The sequence below is a fragment of the Chelonia mydas genome, chromosome 1 (genome assembly GCF_015237465.2).
Source record: "Chelonia mydas isolate rCheMyd1 chromosome 1, rCheMyd1.pri.v2, whole genome shotgun sequence".
NCBI lineage: Eukaryota > Metazoa > Chordata > Testudines > Cheloniidae > Chelonia > Chelonia mydas.
The window spans coordinates 56,477,912-56,497,120 of NC_057849.1; the positions used below are offsets into that span (position 1 = coordinate 56,477,912).

General features: G+C 37.9%; 2 long non-coding RNA genes across 45 annotated transcripts in view; one reads left to right on the forward strand and one right to left on the reverse strand.

Moving 5' to 3' along the window:
- Positions 1–19,209, reverse strand: part of LOC114022500 — a 67,645-nt gene that overhangs the window by 24,469 nt on the left and 23,967 nt on the right. Inside the window, exons 3-8 of one of the 11 annotated variants that reach the window (XR_006286714.1) lie at positions 8,649–8,935; positions 8,277–8,358; positions 7,149–7,236; positions 4,461–4,556; positions 3,776–3,844; positions 2,504–2,533 (exon numbers count right to left, since the gene is read on the reverse strand). This is a non-coding gene — a long non-coding RNA (uncharacterized LOC114022500). Of the gene's footprint in view, positions 1–2,503; positions 2,534–2,684; positions 4,557–7,148; positions 7,237–8,276; positions 8,359–8,648; positions 8,936–19,209 lie in introns of all 11 variants that reach the window. The other 10 variants (XR_006286713.1, XR_006286708.1, XR_006286711.1 and 7 more) reach the window with 10 other exon arrangements.
- Positions 1–19,209, forward strand: part of LOC114022498 — a 138,052-nt gene that overhangs the window by 365 nt on the left and 118,478 nt on the right. For 2 of the 34 annotated variants that reach the window (XR_006286676.1, XR_003566577.3), the window contains exon 2: positions 6,562–6,645. The exons of 27 other annotated variants lie outside the window; for them this stretch is intronic. This is a non-coding gene — a long non-coding RNA (uncharacterized LOC114022498). Of the gene's footprint in view, positions 1–3,251; positions 3,319–4,296; positions 4,376–6,561; positions 6,646–10,851; positions 10,996–19,209 lie in introns of those variants that run through there. 5 more of the 34 variants (XR_006286679.1, XR_005224449.2, XR_006286685.1 and 2 more) reach the window with 5 other exon arrangements.

The window sequence follows — 19,209 nt, forward strand, 5'->3', positions numbered from 1 at the left end:
GGATATCAACTGTCACATATTACAATAGGTTATAAAAATAGGGATAGTTACTGCCGCTTACAGAACAAAGCTGACGCACTAACCAATATTAAACAGGCTTTTGTTAGAAGGGAAATGTGTGTGCGTGCGTGTGTTAGGGGGAGCTGCCTGAAGCAAGTTGCTGTGTTAAAAAGGCTAGTAGGAGATTTGTTTACCGCCAGAGCTCATCGGCGTGTTTACTGAACACACGCCGTACTGGGCTCGCCTTTACCCAATCTGCTGCCGGAGCTGGAGACAGAGAGGATCTTCCACCTTCTCACAATCACTCAGGATTAAAAGGGAGTGCATTTGTGCTTGCTTGGGGGGTCAGCCTCCCCCAGTCTCCACGGCATGTTGGGGGCAGCTAATACCGTGCAGATAAACCCCCTCCCCTGTAACTAGAGGATCGGTGTAAGCGTAGGCAGCTACTGGCCAGGGAGAGAATTACATCATCCCCCCTCCAATTATGTTACCTTTTGAGCTCTACACGGTGAGAGATCATGGAGGCAATGACATTGCTCTCACAGAAAGCGGAGGGGAAGGGAACAGTGTTCTTGAGAGGGTCCCAGGCACACAGAGGGAGACAAGCAGCCCAAGCGCGCGCGCCCTCACACACAGAGCTATAATGACCAGAACCTAGTGTTTACAGTGCTCACGCAAGCGTATTGTGACGTCATTTGATTGACAGCCAGTCCCTCCAGCCCGGCTCTGTCCAGAGCCTGACAACCGACTCTATATTAAGAAAAGAATGAAGTCACCGCCACCCTGACAACAGCAGGCGGCGGGCCCTTCCGCTGGCTCCCTCCCACCTTTCTCCCTCCCCTGGATCCTGGAGGAAGCCGCTCCGCAGTATGAAGGGGCGATGAGGGCTCTGGCTTCCATAGCACCCCAAGAGGAAAGTGCCCAGTGATCCCCACTTCCTTCCAGAGAGCCAGCAGGAGGGCGGGCGAAAGAGGGAGGCGACACTGACCAGCCCTGTTGAGAAGGAGCCTCCTCCCATTGTGCAATAACATTCAGGAGTTACAAGCGGTTTTGTTTAGCTAGGGAGGGGACAGGCACCAGAGCCAGTCTTGCACAAGCAAGACAAGGGACAGAGCCTGTAGCCTGGCAGTAGCCTCTGGAACTCATGGGCCAATTTCTCTCATCCTATATCACTTCCACCTTCCATCTGTCTCCATTACATGGCTCCCAACACCCAGAAACTGAGCGGCAACAGCTTGGCAGAAGGAATAGTTTATAGGTCGGACAATAAAGCCATGAAGGGACTTGTTACCCATAAAACCTGCATCGTCTATTAAATAGCAGCCGTCAGCATAAGGAAAGAATTCTAGTGTGCTACAGTATAGTCCAAACCACTAAACGTACCGCTGTTTGGGGTCATTCCTGTACAATACTGGAGGTTGGTTTGTTTGTTTTTCAATAAGGGTGGGGCTCTGCTCTCAAATCGATAAGCAAACTTTTGAGAGTCACACAGAAGCTTTTCTGTATTTGGAGAAATGGGGGATGGGTTCTAACTGGGCCCTGTTTTTCTGCCTTTTCTGAGTCTGGATCATGATTTTAAAATGATCTAATTTCAGTCCTTTCAAAATAGCAACATCTATGATGAGTGGAGCTTTTCATTACATGCTAGTTCTGTTTGTTTAGCCTACCTCTGTTATAACAAGAAAAAAAAAAAGCCTGATCACTCAGGCTTTGCACAAATCTTAATAACTGAGAGATATTCTAACAGCTCCCAACATGTCTGTCTTTTGGTAATATGTTAAAGGAAATGTGAATCACAGGTGGTGCATTCTAAAGGCTCCAGAAGGTGTACTAATACAGTTCAGGATTTAGTAATAAACAAGTACAAAATCCATTGTTTTGCCTCTAGATTTAAAAGTATTGCTTACTGTAAAGTAGCTCTGTTGTAAAACTAGATTTCTAACATTTGAAATGTTTACCTTAGTATCACAGTTAATACCATGTTTGGGTGCTTTACATAATGATGATTAATTTACACTGGACATTTTAAACAAATACTGTTTGTTCAGGAAGCAATTTATCATAAGAGATTTAAGTTTTATTTCTGGACACAGAACAGCTAAACTGCTGTCTCAAAAATTTTATATGAACAAGATAGACCACACAGGAAACCATCCTAGTGTTGCGAAATTCCTAGGAATATACTTTTGATACTGTATTAGTTACTATACAAATGACAGGAACAATGACATTTACTGGCCAGTCATAGTAGGTTTGTGACAGAGGACAATACATGGTACACCTTAGTTCAAAAGTTAATCTCTGCACAAAATAAACATTTAAAAATAATAGAAAAGCATGTTTGAATACAGAGTCCAAAAATTAATCCTCACATCCTATCTTATTTTTTCCTATTTTATCATTTTAACATTATAAGATTACCAACATATTGCAATGTATACTTGAGACATCAAAGGCAATTTTTCATTTATTAAATTTGTCAAAATACTGAAGTAGTACTTACCCACTGCAAAGTCAATAAATCCATATCACACTAAAAACAACAAAAAGTGTTTTACAGACAGTGATATTTGGTGAAAAAAACTTTTTTTTCTCTAGTGCAGTAACCTAAAAATACAACTAAATAATAAACATTTACCCAGTGGAAACTGTAAGAATCATGGACTTCAGTTAGTGGTACATACAGTTTTTAACTTGTTGATGGTTTTGGTTTCTTCAAAGTAGTGTATTACTTTTTGAAGTTTGGGTGTTTCTGTTTGTGCAGAAAATAGACAGAAAAGCTTTGAGTTCCCTACTGTTACAAAAGTAAAAAGGAAGCTAAGTTTGAGCTGCTAAATTGGCAGTCTGGAATGAGTCAATAGTATCTCCTTTGTCCTGCTAGCTTTCTCTGTTATATTGTATCTTTGCTCTATTTCCTCTAAACAAGAAAGCAAGCATTTCACATTTAGGATTTCAAATTTTAGATATTTTTAATAAGATTACATTTTTATAAGCCTTGTTGTTTTCCAAATGTTTTATTGCACAAGATTGGAGTACATACACCTTTTCAGATTATGGTATACTAATAACAGTAACACGCTATCAATGACACTACACTAACTTTCATTAACCAAGTAGATAACTTCGTACATTTTTCAGCATATACTTAATTAGGTAAATTATTGTTGTCTTCTTGTTAATATACCTTCATAAGAAATCTAATGTGCACTTTTCCAAGCATTTCATAATTTCTGATTTGATACAAAAAACAGGTGAGAATTAGGACACAAAGATGAAAACTGCCCTTTATCTCACTTGCTGAAGATTCCCTTGATGTGGGTAAGTCCCAGCAGGCAAAGAGCCATCATAGGTTACTTTTGCAACATCATCCTAGGAACTATGCCTAAAGATCATTGCACTCCAGCTATCTTCAGGTGGTGGACAGTCAATTAGGGATCAACGTCAGCTTGGGTAAATTAGAGCTGCCCTTAGGGTGCTCTAACTTGTACCAGAGACAGGGCTGGGCAGAGATCAGAGAGCTATAACCAGCTACTGGATGGCTCCCCAACTCTGCTACATTTACCAGAGCTTTGGTGCATCAGAGAATCTGGGCCTAGAACAGTTCATTCTGTCCTTGTAAGTAGTCTGAATGGTAGCAGTGTAAAATAAATTCCAGAGTTGTCAGTGTCTGGAAACAAGAAGTGGTTTAATGACTTAGCTGGTGGGGAGGTCTTTCAAAAGCTGAAGCAGGAAGTGTGGGGCCATCACTGTCACTATGGGGTCAGTTTCTATTTACCTGAAATCCAGTCTGCTCTGAAACTCTGGCCTTTGGATTGGTATTATGTTGTACTGCAGATCTGTCATTCTCCCAGAGAAAATAAACAAATGTCAACAAAAATAGGTTGTGTGAAGGCACTAGTGTTCAGTAAATAAAATATGCATACTTTCTGTATTACACATATATATCCTTACTCTCATAAATAGTCTCATTTGTTTTAAATGTAAAAAAATACACTGGAATTTAGAATCCGCCCTGTAGCGTACACATTAAAGAAAACTAAATTGTATTAATTCATTATGAGGATCAAATCTGTATTTCCATATGTACAGTGTGTAATTATTAATTACTTTTATGTTAAAATACAAAATGTTGAGAGTTCATTCAAGATAATACTTGGGGTTTTTCTAAAAAATAGAAACTTTATTTTTTAAAAGAGTTACTTTTTTTCTTGTGATTACCTCAGCAAATAAGCATAAGTGGGATATTGAGCACATGACTAACTTCAAATTAACCTCCCCTTCCATTCCCCTTTTTAGACTTCTAAAATTTGTTTCAGTGGACCGCTGATCTGCTGCAATGTCACAGCTACTGTGATTCTGGTCAAGAGTTGTGCCAGTAAGTGGCAGGAATTATTATTATTTAACAGTATGGTTTTGCAAAAAAAATTACAAACCCATGACATATAACGAAAGTCATATACTTGAGCCCTTATGCATCAGCTCCAGGCTCTAGCAGGGTTCAGTGGTAGCCGTGACTTTACAGTGGTTGGCAGTGAGTCCGTGCAATTTCAGAGTACCTGAAATAGGGGAGAAAATATTTGTTACATTTAATTATTTGTTAAATGCCCTTCCACTCCTTACTATTTGGGGCATCTCACGCATAAAAACACAGTTAGCCCTTTAAAAAACTCTAGTTCTCCTTTAATTTTAGCTATTAGGGAGCAAATATTGAGGGTCATATTTTTCTCATCAATGAGATTTTTGTATTTGAAACAGGACAGAATATACCTCTAAATTTTAAAACAAAAGCTAAATCAGGTTATTTCTATATCTGACTTTTGTTTACTGAAAGAATACATTTAGTCTATTATGTGTTATTAATGCAGCACTTGGAAAATCTATTCATCCACTTTCCAAATGAGAGTAAAAAAAATTTCTCTGGTGAGCATAAGAGCTTAAGCCATTAACATCTGCAGCTTTCATTTAAAAAATAAAGTACACTTCTGTTCTCTATGTTGTGAATATTACCATAGTTCACATTTGGAGGGTTAACTGATGCAGTGTTGTCCTCCTGGGTCTGCAGGCAGACAGTTCCAGTGCCTCTGTTGCTGCTCATCACTTTATCAAGTAGTAGCAAAGTGAAATTAAGAAGGCTCTGCAGAGATGAACTTCTGTAGTTCAGAGTCTTATGACTAACTGTGAAATTGTCAGTAATATCAATATCATATTGGTGTACCTGTTTGGCAAAACTATTAACATCAGAATGAGGTACTACAGTTATTCATAGGGGTAGGGGATTAGGGGATAAAGAACAGATAAAAGAAATGGAGGCTGAGGGAGAAGTAAAGTAGCACAGACTCAACCACCCTCTCATAGAAGCCACAATGCTCTCGAAAAGTGGAGAAGGGATAGAATCCTCCCTTTTCCTTTCCAGAAGCTATAAAGGGATGAAAGTTATGATTCGTACTGACTGGCAACTATATGCAATATCTTTATAGAAATCTCTGTACACCCTCTCATTTCTAGTAACTGGTTATGGTAGGGAGCTCCATCTTTCATCCATTCTTCCCTGTCCCCCTCTTTTGTATCTATTTCTGGTTTGTGGATGTAGTCCTCTGACTAGTACCAGTAAATATCTAGTATAATTTTCAAGTCCTGCATTAATGCTCCATAACAGAGTCATATACTTACTATTTTGAGAATAAAAGCAAGTAAAGCTGGCAAGATTAATTTTTAAAGATAACTACTACATATGTATAATTGCTTTTAATAAGGATTTCTATTATATATGTATAGTCGTTCTTAATATTGTACATGATATTACTGTACAGTACTGAATATCACTGTACATGTAATATTGTACATGATATTAGCAATTGCAGGGTATTAAATAATGCACTTTTTAAAAAAAATGTATAAACATGCACTTAACACAGGCTACAAATATGCACATAATACAGATCACAAAGTAGCCATTCCAACATGGCAGGTATAAAAGATAAATGCAAATTAGGAAAATTCAAAAAGTCTATCAAGTGAATAATATACATTTTTCATCTTACATGAAAGATTTAAAAAAGAAATATAAATGCAGAAAACTTTAAAAAACTCCTCACTTTTAAGACAAACTGGCAAAATCCAGAATATTCAATATTCAGTATTTAAACTACTGTTTTACATATGTTTTAACTTTTAATTTGCCTATTACTGATTGAATGTTACATGCATGTGAACAACCTTTGCTTACTAAAATGACTAATTTCACCCAAAATATCCATTATATGATACTGTTTGATTGAGTGTTACAATCTTCATGTACTATTGACTAAATATGAATTTTTGGCAACCTTTCCATGTAAAATCTATGAATTGTTATAGGGTCTCATCCTATAAACCCTTTTCACACAAGAAGTCCCATTAAAGTCAGTGGGACTATTTGCATGAGTAAAGGCTACCTGTCAGTTTGGACTTTAGTTCATCTCAGTTTTGTAATGCTGATCTGTAGGACAAATACTGCTGAAGAGCCAAAAAGAAAAATGCTAAATAATTAATATAATTATTTGCGTTTTGTAACTCCTACAGATTTTTCTCACTTAAAGCATTAGAACAACGACTCAAATGCCAATGCGGGAATATGGAAAGGAGGGGGAAGCTCATAAAAGTACTGTAAGTGTATATACGGTTCCTATTAATATAGTAATACAGGCTAGATTGAGCCCAGCCTTGCATGGCTACAGGAGGGCTAAAGGGGCTGTGAACGGTGGTGTACAAGAGTGCTTCCTCAGAAGGTGCAGACAGAACTGTAGTCTCTGAATTCGGGGGAGTGAACCAGCCCCAGAAGGAGGAGGTGGGGCTATATGTCGTGTCCGTCCGTGTCGTCCCCTCTCGTCCCGCCCACCCCCACATCCCCGGCCAGCTGCAGAGAAGGGAGCATACTCTACTATGTTAAGAGCTAGTGGAGCATGAACACTCTGCCTGTGCACTGGGGAGCTCTTGGAGAGATTTTCTCCCAGAGCTCCCCCTGAGAAGTTGCTATGCTCTGCAGCACCCCTTACTCAAGACTGTGCCTTAAAGACAGAATTGAGCCTTCAGTTAGATACTGAGTATTTCTCTGTACGTGTGCAATATTTTTTAGGGAGGGATACCAAATAGAATGTTAATTAACTTACCTTAGACATAGAGTTTGTACGCTTCATGCTTATGAGAGCCATAAAACAATACATTTTTATATGTATCAGCACTGTAGACAAAGGTGACCTGCAAATATAAAATCAAGAATCAAGCAGCTTTAATATGATTTGCTGAATATCCTCAAATAAGCAGGGTTAATTGACGCATTAGGAATGTAAACCTTGTTCCCTTCACCCCCATTCCCTTAGATCCTCAGAAGTTGCAGATTGCTGGCTACAGCTCTCTCTGACACTTCAAACTGAACTATACTGGTGATGTTACATCAACATCAAGATGGAGGAAGGGTGGTCTTGTGGCCAAGACACAAGGTTGGGAGCTGAGATTGGGATCATATTCCTCGCTCTTTCCCAGACTTCCATGTGTGGCTTTTGATAAGACACTTAGCCACTCTGCACCTCAGTTTCCCAAATTATAAAATGAGGTTGATTAACACTTTTGTACCTTACAGGGGTATTGTGAGGCTAAATTCATAAATACTGAAAGACATTCAGATACTACAGTGACAAGGGCCATAGAAAGTCTAAAACACCACCAAATTTAAAATAATTAGGAACATTTTGTTTAACTGTATATTTGACATAAAACTCATTGGTCGGGAAGCAGATTGTTGTGTTAACCATGGCCATTAAAGATCACAGAGCTAGGTCATCTGGAAAGATCTGGAGTTAAAGCTCCCCCTGAGAAGGGAGCTCATAGTGTGTCACCTCTCCAGAAAGAAATTTTCAAAGTTACAATGGGTGACACCCCAGGCTCTGGCCTTTTATGCTGGGTAAAAGGGTCAGAAAAGTGTATAGAGGTTCTAAAAGCCTCTTATTTGGCCAGGGTAGGATACCCCGGCATAGGAACTGAGGAAAACAGTCATAAGGCTGCCTTCTGAGGAACCTCTCCAAAGCCCTGGAGCAGGAGGGCATGCCTGGAGGTGGGAGGATTTGTCAGGGGTTGAGATTCAACATTGCAGAGATTCTGAGCAGCACTTTGGCTCAGAGGGCTGCTCAGGGAGACTGTCATAATTTAGGCCTCTGAGGCTGTCTGCATTATGCCTGGGGCCGTGCAGCAGCCCAGGATCGAGAGGATGCAAAAGTCGTTTAAAGCCACCTCAGACCCACCTGGGTTGTGAGTATTGTGCTGTGTCTCTTAGAAAAGCAGCGCAGAATCTCACCCAAAATGTCTAAAAGAGCTTTGAGACAGCTGTGGATGAAAAGTGCTCTATAAGTGCTAGGTATCATTACTATTAACAGATAATTATAACAAACCAATTGCAAAGTGGCAAACATTTTAACTGAAAGGAAGGATCATCTGTACTGATAGAGTCTGTGTTATGAGAAGACAAATTAGCAGGTAATAGCAAAATCGTCCTTTTATTCATACATAAAAATCTATCAGTCTGAAGGGAAAGGCTGTTGGGAATTAGCAAGCAAAATGGGATGAAGAGTGGGAAAGATAAGGAAGGAAATAAGATTTCATAGCAGACTACTGACCTTGGTGACTAAAGGCTCAATCAAACAAGAAAACAATATCCACCTTGTAATTCTTTGTAAATGAATGAATGCCCAGGTCATTGCTCTTCAAATTTTGTCACAGACACTCTACTTCTCTCTTCCCACGGATCTTTTGAGGGGGTCAACAACCATGTAGACAAGAGTGATCCAGTGGATATTGTGTACTTAGACTTTCAGGAAGTCTTTTACAAGGTCCCTCACCAAAGGCTCTTAAGCAAAGTAATCAGTCATGGGATAAAAGGGAAGGTCCTCTCATGGATCAGTAGCTGGTTAAAAGATAGAAAACAAAGGGTAGGAATACATTATCAGTTTTCCCAATGGAGAGGGGTAAATAGCAGTGTCCCCCAGAGTGCTGAACTGGGACCAGTTCTGTTCAAAATATTCATAGATGATCTGGAAAAAGGAGCAAACAGTGAAATGGCAAAATTTGCAAAGGAGAGAAAATTATTCAAGGTAGTTAAGTCCAAAGCAGACTGCGAAGAGTTACAAAGGGATCTCACAAAACCAGGTGACTTGTCAACAAAATGGCAGATGAAATTCAATGTTGCTAAATGCTACATTGGAAAACATAACCCCAACTACACATACAGAATTATGTGGTTTAAATTAGCTGTTACTATTGAAGAAAGAGATCTTGCAATCATTGTGGATAGTTCTCTGAAAACATCTGTTTAATGTACAGCAGCAGTCAAAAAAACTAACAGACTGTTAGGAACAATTAGGAAAGGGACAAATAAGATAGAAAATACCATAATGCCACTATATAAATCCATGGTATGCCCACACCTTGAATACTGCATGCAGTTCTGGTCGCCCCATCTCAAAATGTATATATTAAAATTGGAAAAGGTATCGAGAAGTGCAACAAAAATGATTAGTGGATGGAACAGCTTCCAGATGAGGAGAGATTAAAAAAACTGGGACTGTTCATCTTGGAAAAGAGACAACTAAAGAGGGATATGTTAGAGATCTATAAAATCCTAGATGGCGTGGAGAAAGTTAATAAGGAAATGTTATTTACCGCTGCACATAACACAAAACCAGGGGCCACCCAATGAAATTAATAGGCAGCAGGCTTAAAAGAAACAAAAGGAAATACTACTTCACACAATGCACAGTCAACCAGTGGAACTCGTTGTCAGGGGATGTTGTGAAGGCCAAAATTATAACTGGGTTCAGAAAAGAATTAGATAAGTTCATGGAAATAGGTCCATCAATGGCTATTAGCCAAGATGGTCAGAGATGCAACCCCATGTTTTAAGTCTCTGACAGCCACAAGCTGCAAGTGGACAACCAGGTATGGATCACTCAATAAACTGCTATGTTATGGTCATTCTCTTCAAAGCATCTGGTATTGGCCACTGTTGGAAGACAGGATATTGGACTAGATGGACCACAGGTCTGACCTAGTCTGGCCATTCTTATGTTCTTATCATTATCTGCTTTTCTTTAATAATACACTGCTCTAACCAATTTGGATATGGTTGCTTTATATACTCTGTTGCCTTTTTTTTTAACCAGTATACACCAGAAATAAAGTATCTTATTTTCAAAAGGCTTCCATCATTTCTAGATTACATTTTTTGGCCCTTCTCACATCCAGAAAGTGAAACTTCAATGCCCTTAGGATGAGAAAGGCTTAGGTGAATAATGGGATAATAAGTGAATAGTGAATAATATGAAAAGATAAGATTATTTTAGGGAGAAACTCTGGGGCTACGAAGAAGACTATCTTATTAAGAAAATAAAGAAACCGTTCCTGAATTGAAACTGTTTCTGGAGTTCAAATTCTCTCTGAAAATGTGACTCACTGAAAGGGAAAAAACCCAGCAACTTTAGAAAGCGGTTCAAATGGAAGCTCCATCAACGTAGAAATAAGCAAATTTAAGTTCCAACAAGCCATAAGATATTTAATTGATGGCTGAAACTTTGGAATGGCCTTGATACATCTTGAGATGTGAGGGTAAATTGCTGCAGTGTCTGCATCTAGCAAGTTTGAGCACCTCAGATGCTGAAATCTGCGCACAGAAATAGTTGATTGTAGATTCTGAACATAAATTAATTCCTTGATTAAAGAAAGACATCCATGAGTCAAAAAGAATTGCTGAACTGAAGGAGGTTCAGGCCTTAAAGTTCCATATTGCTAATTTTAATTTCTCTGGGTTGAGACAGATCAGTAGGTCCCCTGGAGTTGGAAGCATACATGACAAATGAAGAAACATCTCTATGATGTGATGGACTAGTCATATGAGAATACCTGTATTTTCTATGCGTAGAGCAGTAGAGCTTTAATTTCCTGTTGTTGCTCAAGGCAATCTGGTTGATGGTAAGTATCCCCCAGTTCATGACGATCTCATTCAAGATAATCTGATTTAGCCCAATTTTCTAAGTTGCTCTTTAAAACCTCCAATGATGGGGATTCCGCAGCCGGCCTTGGAAGCTTATTCCAATGCTAAACTATCCTTATAGTTAGAAAGTTTTTCCTAATAACGAATCTAAATCTCCGTTGCTGAAGATTAAGCCAATTGCATCTTGTCCTACTTTCAGTGAGCACGGAGAACTGTTGATCACAGTCCTCTTTATAAAAGCCCTGTTGGAAGACTGTTACCAGGTCCTCCTTCAGTCTTCTTTTCGCAAGACTAAACATGCCCAGTTTTTCAACTGTTCCTCATAGATCTGGTTTTCTAAATCTTTTATAATTTTTGTTGCTCTCCTCTGGACTCTCTCTCTAGTTTGTCCACATCTTTCTTAAAGTGTGGCACCCAGAACTAGACATAGTACTCCAGCTGAGGCCTCACCAGTGTTAAGTACAGAACAATTACCTCTTAAACCTTACATATAACACGGCTGTTAATACACCCCAGAATATTAGCCTTTTTTGCACCTGTATCACATTGTTGACTCACATTCAGTGTGAACCACTATAACCCCCAGATCCTTTTCTACAGTACTACTGCCTAACCAGTTATTCCCCATTTTATAATTTTGCGTTTGAGTTTCCTTCCTATGTGTAGTACTTTCCACTTGTCTTTATTGAATTTAATCTTATTAATTTCAGACAGATTCTCCAATGTATCAAGGTCCTTTTGAATTCTAATCTTGTTCTCCAAAGTGCTTGCAACTCCTCCCATCTTGGTGTCACCTACAACTTTTGTAAGCATACTTTCCACTCCATTATCCAAATAATGACTAAATATATATATTTTTAACAGTCATACTGGGTCAGACCAAAGGTCAATCAAGCCCGGTATCCTGTCCTCTGACAGTGGCCAATGGCAGGTGCCCCAAAGGGAATGAACAGACAGATTATCATCAGGTGACTCATGCCCTGTCACCCAATCCCAGCTTCTGGCAAACAGAGGCTAGGGACACCATTCCTGCCCATCCTGGCTCATAGCCACTGATGGACCTATCTTCCATGAATCTATCTAGCTCCCTTTTGAACCCCATTATAATATTGGCCTTCACAACACCCTCTGGCAAGGAGTTCCAGAGGTTGACAGTGCGTTGCGTGAAAAAATACTTTCTTGTGTTTGTTTTAAACCTGCTACCTATTAATTTGATTTGGTGGCCCCTTGTTCTTGTATTACGAGAAGGCGTAAATAACACTTCCTTATTTACTTTCTCTATGCCACTCATGATTTTATAGACCTTTATCATATCCCCCCTTAGTCGCCTCTTTTCCAAGTTGAAAAATCCCGGTCTTATTAATCTCTCCTCATACAGAAGCTGTTCTATACCCCTAATAATTTTTGTTGCCCTTTTCTGAACCTTTTCCAATTCCAATATATCTTTTTAGAGATGGGACGACCGCATCTGCACACAGTATTCAAGATGTGGGCGTACCAGGGATTTATATAGAGGCAATATGATATTTTCTGTTTTATTATCTATCACTGTCTTAATGATTCCCAACATTCTGTTTGCTTTTTTGACTCCCGCTGTACATTGAGTGGATGTTTTCAGAGAACTATCCACAATGACTCCAAGATTTATTTCTTGAGTGATAACAGCTAATTTAGACACCATCATTTTATATGTATAGTTGGGATTATGTTTTCCAATGTGTATTACTTTGCATTTATCAACATTGAATTTCATCTGCCATTTTGTTGCCCAGTCACCCAGTTTTGTGAGATCCTTTTGTAGCTTTTCGCAGTCTCTTTGGGACTTAACTATCTTTAATAGGAAAAGCACAAGAACAAATACCTTAAAAGATTTTTTTTTAATTAAAACACCCACTTTAATGATTGACTTTGTCCTTAATGTATAAGACTTGAAGCAGCTAACAGGTTTATGCTGTTACTGTTTCTCACAGGAATAATAATAACTGACTCTCATACAGCACTTTTCATCAGTGAATCTCAAGGTGCTTTGCAAATGAGGAACGTATCATTACCCCCACTTTACAGATGGGGAAATTGAGGAACAGAGAGGTGAAGTAAAACAGCAGGTTACTGACAGAGCTAGGAATAAATTCAGATCCCACAGGTGCCACTTTAGTGCCCTATCCATTAGGCCACACTGCTCTGCACAGTAGTAAATCATTGGACAACTCTCTCACGTTCTCTAACTTCAAAATTAATTTTATTACATACAATGAATAAAAAAAGACATGTATTAATATTTTGAATAGACAATTTATGCAAATTATTCTCATTTCTTAAGTATCCCTGCTTTTATATTCTTCTGTCCCATATTTTAGGCTCCAGCTCAAGTATAAGAGTGATTTTGGTTAAAACACATCAAGGGCATGAATGCTGATAACATGCACTACACATATTTTTGAATATTGTTTGTGTGCCGCAAAATGAAAAATCTTGAAGTTTAGAACAGAAATATGAACTACACTTTTTTTTAGTACCACTAACTAATTTTATTTGATGATTAATTTATCATAGGACCAGATACATGGATACTTTTACTGTATTTAGGTTTTGTTTGTATTACTAATTGCCTTTATTTACCATGAAAAAAACAAACAAAACAACACATAGGCTGTTAATCTTTAACCACAAACGGTAAAAATAAGCATAGACCAGTTGTAGTTTTGTTTAGGGATCACAGACTTTTTCCGTCTATCAATCTGGAGCAGTGGTGGGCAACCTGCAGCCTGTCAGGGTAATCTGCTGGTGGGCGGCCAGACAGTTTGTTTACATTTGCACGGCCACCTGTAGCTTCCAGTGGCCACAGTTTGCCGTTTCCGGCCAATGGGAGCTGCAGGAAGCAGCACGGGCCACAGGGACATGCTGTCCGCCGCTTCCCGCAGCTCCCACTGGCCGAGTACGGTGAACCGCAGCCACTGGGAGCTGCAGGTGGTGAAGTGCAAATGTAAATAAATGGTCTGGTGGCCTGCCAGCAGATTATCCTGACGGGCTGCGTGTGGCCCGCAGCCTGCAGGTTGCCCACCACTGATCTGGAGTGTGCATTGATCTTTAGTGTGCAACACGCTTCTAACTTGCTTTTTGCTGATTCAACATGGGTTTGGAACCGTCTATCAATAAAAGTTTATATATTAGAATGAGTAAAGCTATACGACAAAATGTAAGAAAAGATCAGACCACACTCCAGAATTTTGTCAGATAATTATATTTTATTTAACCACAAACTAATAATTATGCACCAAATTGAGCATACTTTTCAATAATTTTGTCGGAGTAAGGGCTGCAGTATTCCACACTATATACAAAAACTATGAACAAAAGAGGCCAAAATATTGCACCAAATGTTGCAGTGGTAGTGTTTCTTGACATTTTACTTCCAGATTCCTGTCTTCACACAAGTCTCCTTTATTCTTACATTTTCTCTTCCCCAAAGATAGTTTCTCTCAAGAATCTCCAAATTATTTACTGCAAAAATCTTAAAAACTGCAAATAAACATAAGCAAATGTGGCTTTGACATTCATTTATCGTAAGTAACTGGTCAAGTCATTTGAGGCGTCCATTACTCAGTCCACTAAAACATAAATCAGGATGGCAAACATGAATCTTGCCTAAGTCTCCAGGCTCTGCATTTTACCCCCTTGCTGGGCATGGGCTTATGACCACATCTAGCTTAGATTTTTTGCTTCTTTGCCATACTTCATTTGCATAGACCAGCAAGCCATACCCACAATCACATATGAAAATGTTTTCTAAGATGTAGTTTCTGCAGTTAGGTTTTGCTTTTTAATATTCATAAATACAGGTTATGCACAGGTTAGTTTAATAATGTATTCCTAAAAGTTAGTTCTTCTAGCTAATCTAATCTATTTATCTATAAAGCATCCAACACTATGGTACCTCAGTGCAATCTTCTCCTTCATACCGTGTTGTGTTTCTTAAAATACAAGCTGTACTGTCAGAAGACTGGTTAACAAGAGAGACCTGTCTTTCTTATTAACTTATACAGGGCCTGATCCAATGCCTATGAAGTCAACAGGAATGTTTCTACAGATTTCAGTGGGCACTGGGTCAGGCACATAGTTCTCTTTTTCTCTGAAATGAAACTTTTCCACTAATGGCTGCATACTGCCTCCAGCAGTTTAACTTTCCTTTATTCCTATATACAAGAGAAGATATATTCCTTAGTAGATGGTTAGAAGATGCAGAAATAGAATTTCCAGATTGAAATCTTCAGCAATCTGATTTGCTGGGGATGTAGTTTTAGAGTTTTCTAGGATTAAGGATTTTCTAATGCAAAGTTCTGCTTCTTATACTAGCAACTAGTTTTAAGTATTTACATGATCTTCCATAGCTCCTCCCATTTTTTTTCAGGATCTCTTCCCCTGTAGTTCTAAATCTGACAGATTTTCCTGAAAACAGGAACTAAAGAGTACAAACATTTTCAAGCAGGTTTAGATTAATCAGACCAGTATTCTGAGAGAGAAGCAAAAAACTTACATATTCTTTAGTTGACTGTCTTATTTTCTGAATCTATCTTTATGAGAGGTCATAACGTCAGAATTTTATCATGAATACCCACTTAAATACCCACCAAATAAAATGTATTTATTTTAATACTCTTAGGCTAAATAAGTAATATTACAGTCATTGACAAGCTTACTTCTTTTTTCTCTTAATTTAATTATATGTATAAAGTTCTAATTTATTGTACCACTGATATAATCCTACTTTTTCTGATGCATTTTATAATAGCTATTGTTTGCAGTGACATACATCTTCTGATGCCAGAACTAATCAAAGTCAGATCATCATAGCACCATACTGTAGTACTGTTTTGTTCCCCATTGAGTTGCACATATGGTAGATGGCAAGATACAGCCCAGAAAAGACTACTTAGCTCATCCAGTCAGAGTCCTGAAATTTTTGCAAACTACTCACATCTACATCATATTCTCCTTAATGTCTTATCTACCTTATTCTTGAATATCTGCCATGATGGTGGCTTTACCACTTCCAACTATGCAGTTGTTTTTACTATTGAGAACTGTCTCCTAAAATCTGGCCTTGACTTTTCCTTCCTTGACTTCAGGTCACTTCTCCTATAATATTCTATAGTTATGAATAATTTCTTTCCTTCATTTATATATATTTATCCTGAATTTGAAGAATAATCATGTTCATCCTAAATCATCTCTTTTGTAGATGAGATAGATTTAGCAACTTTTCAGGGGTGCTATTTCAACATTTTTTTGATGTTGCATTTTCTCTCTTCTTTTTAAATATCTGTATATCACTCACTGTTGGAATCAAAGGTATATGCACTATTCTAGATCCAGTTATACCAAAATGATGTACAGTAACACCGTTAACTCATTGACTCCCTAGTTTTATGTTTTCCTATACATAGTATAGGAATGGCTTCTCCCCTCACGCACACTATGATATATTTAGTTTCCTGTGTGTTATTACTCCAATATCTTTCTTGACCTCGATTCTCTCTAGATAGCTATCTAGGGGATTGATTTTGCCAGGTGCTGATGTTAATGGGACTTGAGGTCTTCAGCAGTCGTCAAGAGGAGCTAATCACTTTGTAGGATCAGGCCATAGATTTGTATTTATGTTGTTCAGTTCCTCTCCCTAAATGCGTCACTACATTTTTTAAAGTGATCCTCATTCCTCTGCATACACTCCAAAACCTGAGATCATTTTACATTTCCTGTCCTCCTGCATGTTTGTCACCCATCTGATTTTGCTGTCTTCAAGTTTAATCAGTTAATCTTAGAATTTATACTAGGTTGTTAATGTAATTATAATAGATTCCCCCCTTACTACATATCCTAAACAGCATTTTATATAACCTGGGGAAAGAAAAGGGTTGATGAAGACAACCAGTGACCTTGCTAGGCCAATCTATTACCTGGAACGTGGTAGCAATCTCACCACCCATTGGAACACTGTAAAATGGTTACACAGGTTTTATTAGTAACACGGGAACATATTATTGCTTGTTCCTGTTTTAAAATTTATGGAAAAACTATAGTAGTAGTATGCAGGATGAGGTCATTTTTATATTGATGTTTTGCCACTAGCACTTTAATATCAGACCATGGTCAAATATGCCATGTGCGGCCTATGGGCTGCTTTAATTTATGCCAGTTGGCTATGGTCGCTAAGGGACCATATGCAGCTTAAAATTGCTGGAGTGCAGGAACACTATGTCATGTCCTCAACATACCCCTTATGCCAGGGCTGTGGGGGCAACTGCTCTGTAGCAGGAGAATTCTCAACTGGCTAGTTAGAGTCAGATTCTGGCCACTTTGTGCTGCATGCATGGCGCAAAATGGTTAGAACAGGATCAGGGAATCTGGACCTTAATTTTTCAGATGCTTTTCTATATTTTTCTCTGATTACCCTTTTGTTTATGGCCTCTCCAGCTATATTCTCTAATAAATTCCCTGTTTCATGGACAAAAAGCTCATATTTTCTTTTAGTTGGTATACCCTACTGAAAACAAAGGAAAAACTGAAGTTCTGGGTTATTTGAGGAACTCTTACTCACTTCTTTCTGCGTTCTAGCAGTTCCTTTTTTAAAATATGTCTATTTTGAATATATTTTTAAAAAACTTTTCTTATATCACTGGGCTTCCCCAGCCAGCATCATTTTGTTCTTGGTTTTGGCTTCTTAGGGTTTTTTCCCCTTTATTTTATATCTGCAGTTATATGATGGTAAGATTAAATTTAATCATTTCAATCTCTGTTCTTTTCCATTTCTCATAATTTTTTTTATTTAACTAATTTCACTACTTTTGCCAACCATCCTTTCAGCCAAATCTTTAAAAAAATCTTCATATTTTGTTGTAGTGTCATTGTAAAACCATGGTTTCCACTTTTTAAAAAAACTCTCCCATCTTCCTTCTACCTCATTTCCTAATATGGTTACCCATTTTTCTATCTCATCACTTGCACCAGAAATATTGTAAGCTTTTGATCATAACCTCCAAAATTCCCTCCTTTTTTTCAGAGCTGTTACCATTTTCTCTTGGTTAGTCAATATCAGATCCAGGATTTCATTGGGCCTCATTGCTTTTTTCAGTTTTTGAAATACCATAAGAAACTATCCTCTTGTATCCTACTTGAAAAAACTTAAGTTTCTTGTATATAATTAAAATATCTCTTTTAATTATTTTTAAATTTTCACACACTTAGCATCAGATCCATAAGTAATACTTTTTTTCTAATCTCAGATTAAGTAGCATATTACATGCCTACATCCTAAATCCCTCATGGTTTATACATCCTTCATTTTAACCTGTGAAAGTGTTATTTCTTTATATGCCACCTATGTGAATTTCAATACTTGTGTATATTTGTTTTTACAAATTACTTTGCCTTCAACTGATCTTCCTTATATAGAAATGTATTCTGTTATAGTTTTATTGTAGTAATGTCTTGTCCAACCATGTCTATAAGGTAATCAAACATCATCCAATGGGAATTGTGGCTGCTCAGCATTTCTCAGGATCAGGCCCTAAAACAAAACTGGTTATGAACAGAAACCTCTGTTGTTTCTTGATTATTTCCCATAGGTTGTTCCAGCTTTTAGGGACAGTGTATTCTCACAATCATCTCAATTACCTATGTAATATTCATTTAACTTAATTTTTTCTTTGAAAATTTCCCCCCATGTTTACATTCATCCATCAGTTGACGATGAATCATTCCTGGTTTACTAAATATTTTCCAGCTATACTCCCCGCCCCCTCTTCTCTTCCTCTTCGTTTATGAAGGAGACAGACATTCAGACTCCCTATTTAATTATTTTTATTGCAAATATAACCATTCACAATAAAGTGGTCAAATGAAAGTCAGATAAGACAGCTGTACTTAAGTAAATGTAAAATGAACATTATTTGTAATCTGCAAATGCTTTTTTAATTTTTGAGATTAAATAGTTTTTATTATTGGTCAAAACCATAAATTATATTTTAAATATGTTCATTACTCAGTGGTATTATACTGCCTTTACACCAAGGCTTCTTTACATACATTCATTCATTTAATTATTTTTCTCTACTTGCTTACTATTCTGTAAAAATTAGAGGAGAGATTCTGCTACCCTATTCATACTGACTAGTATCTTAGTGAGTAATTCAACT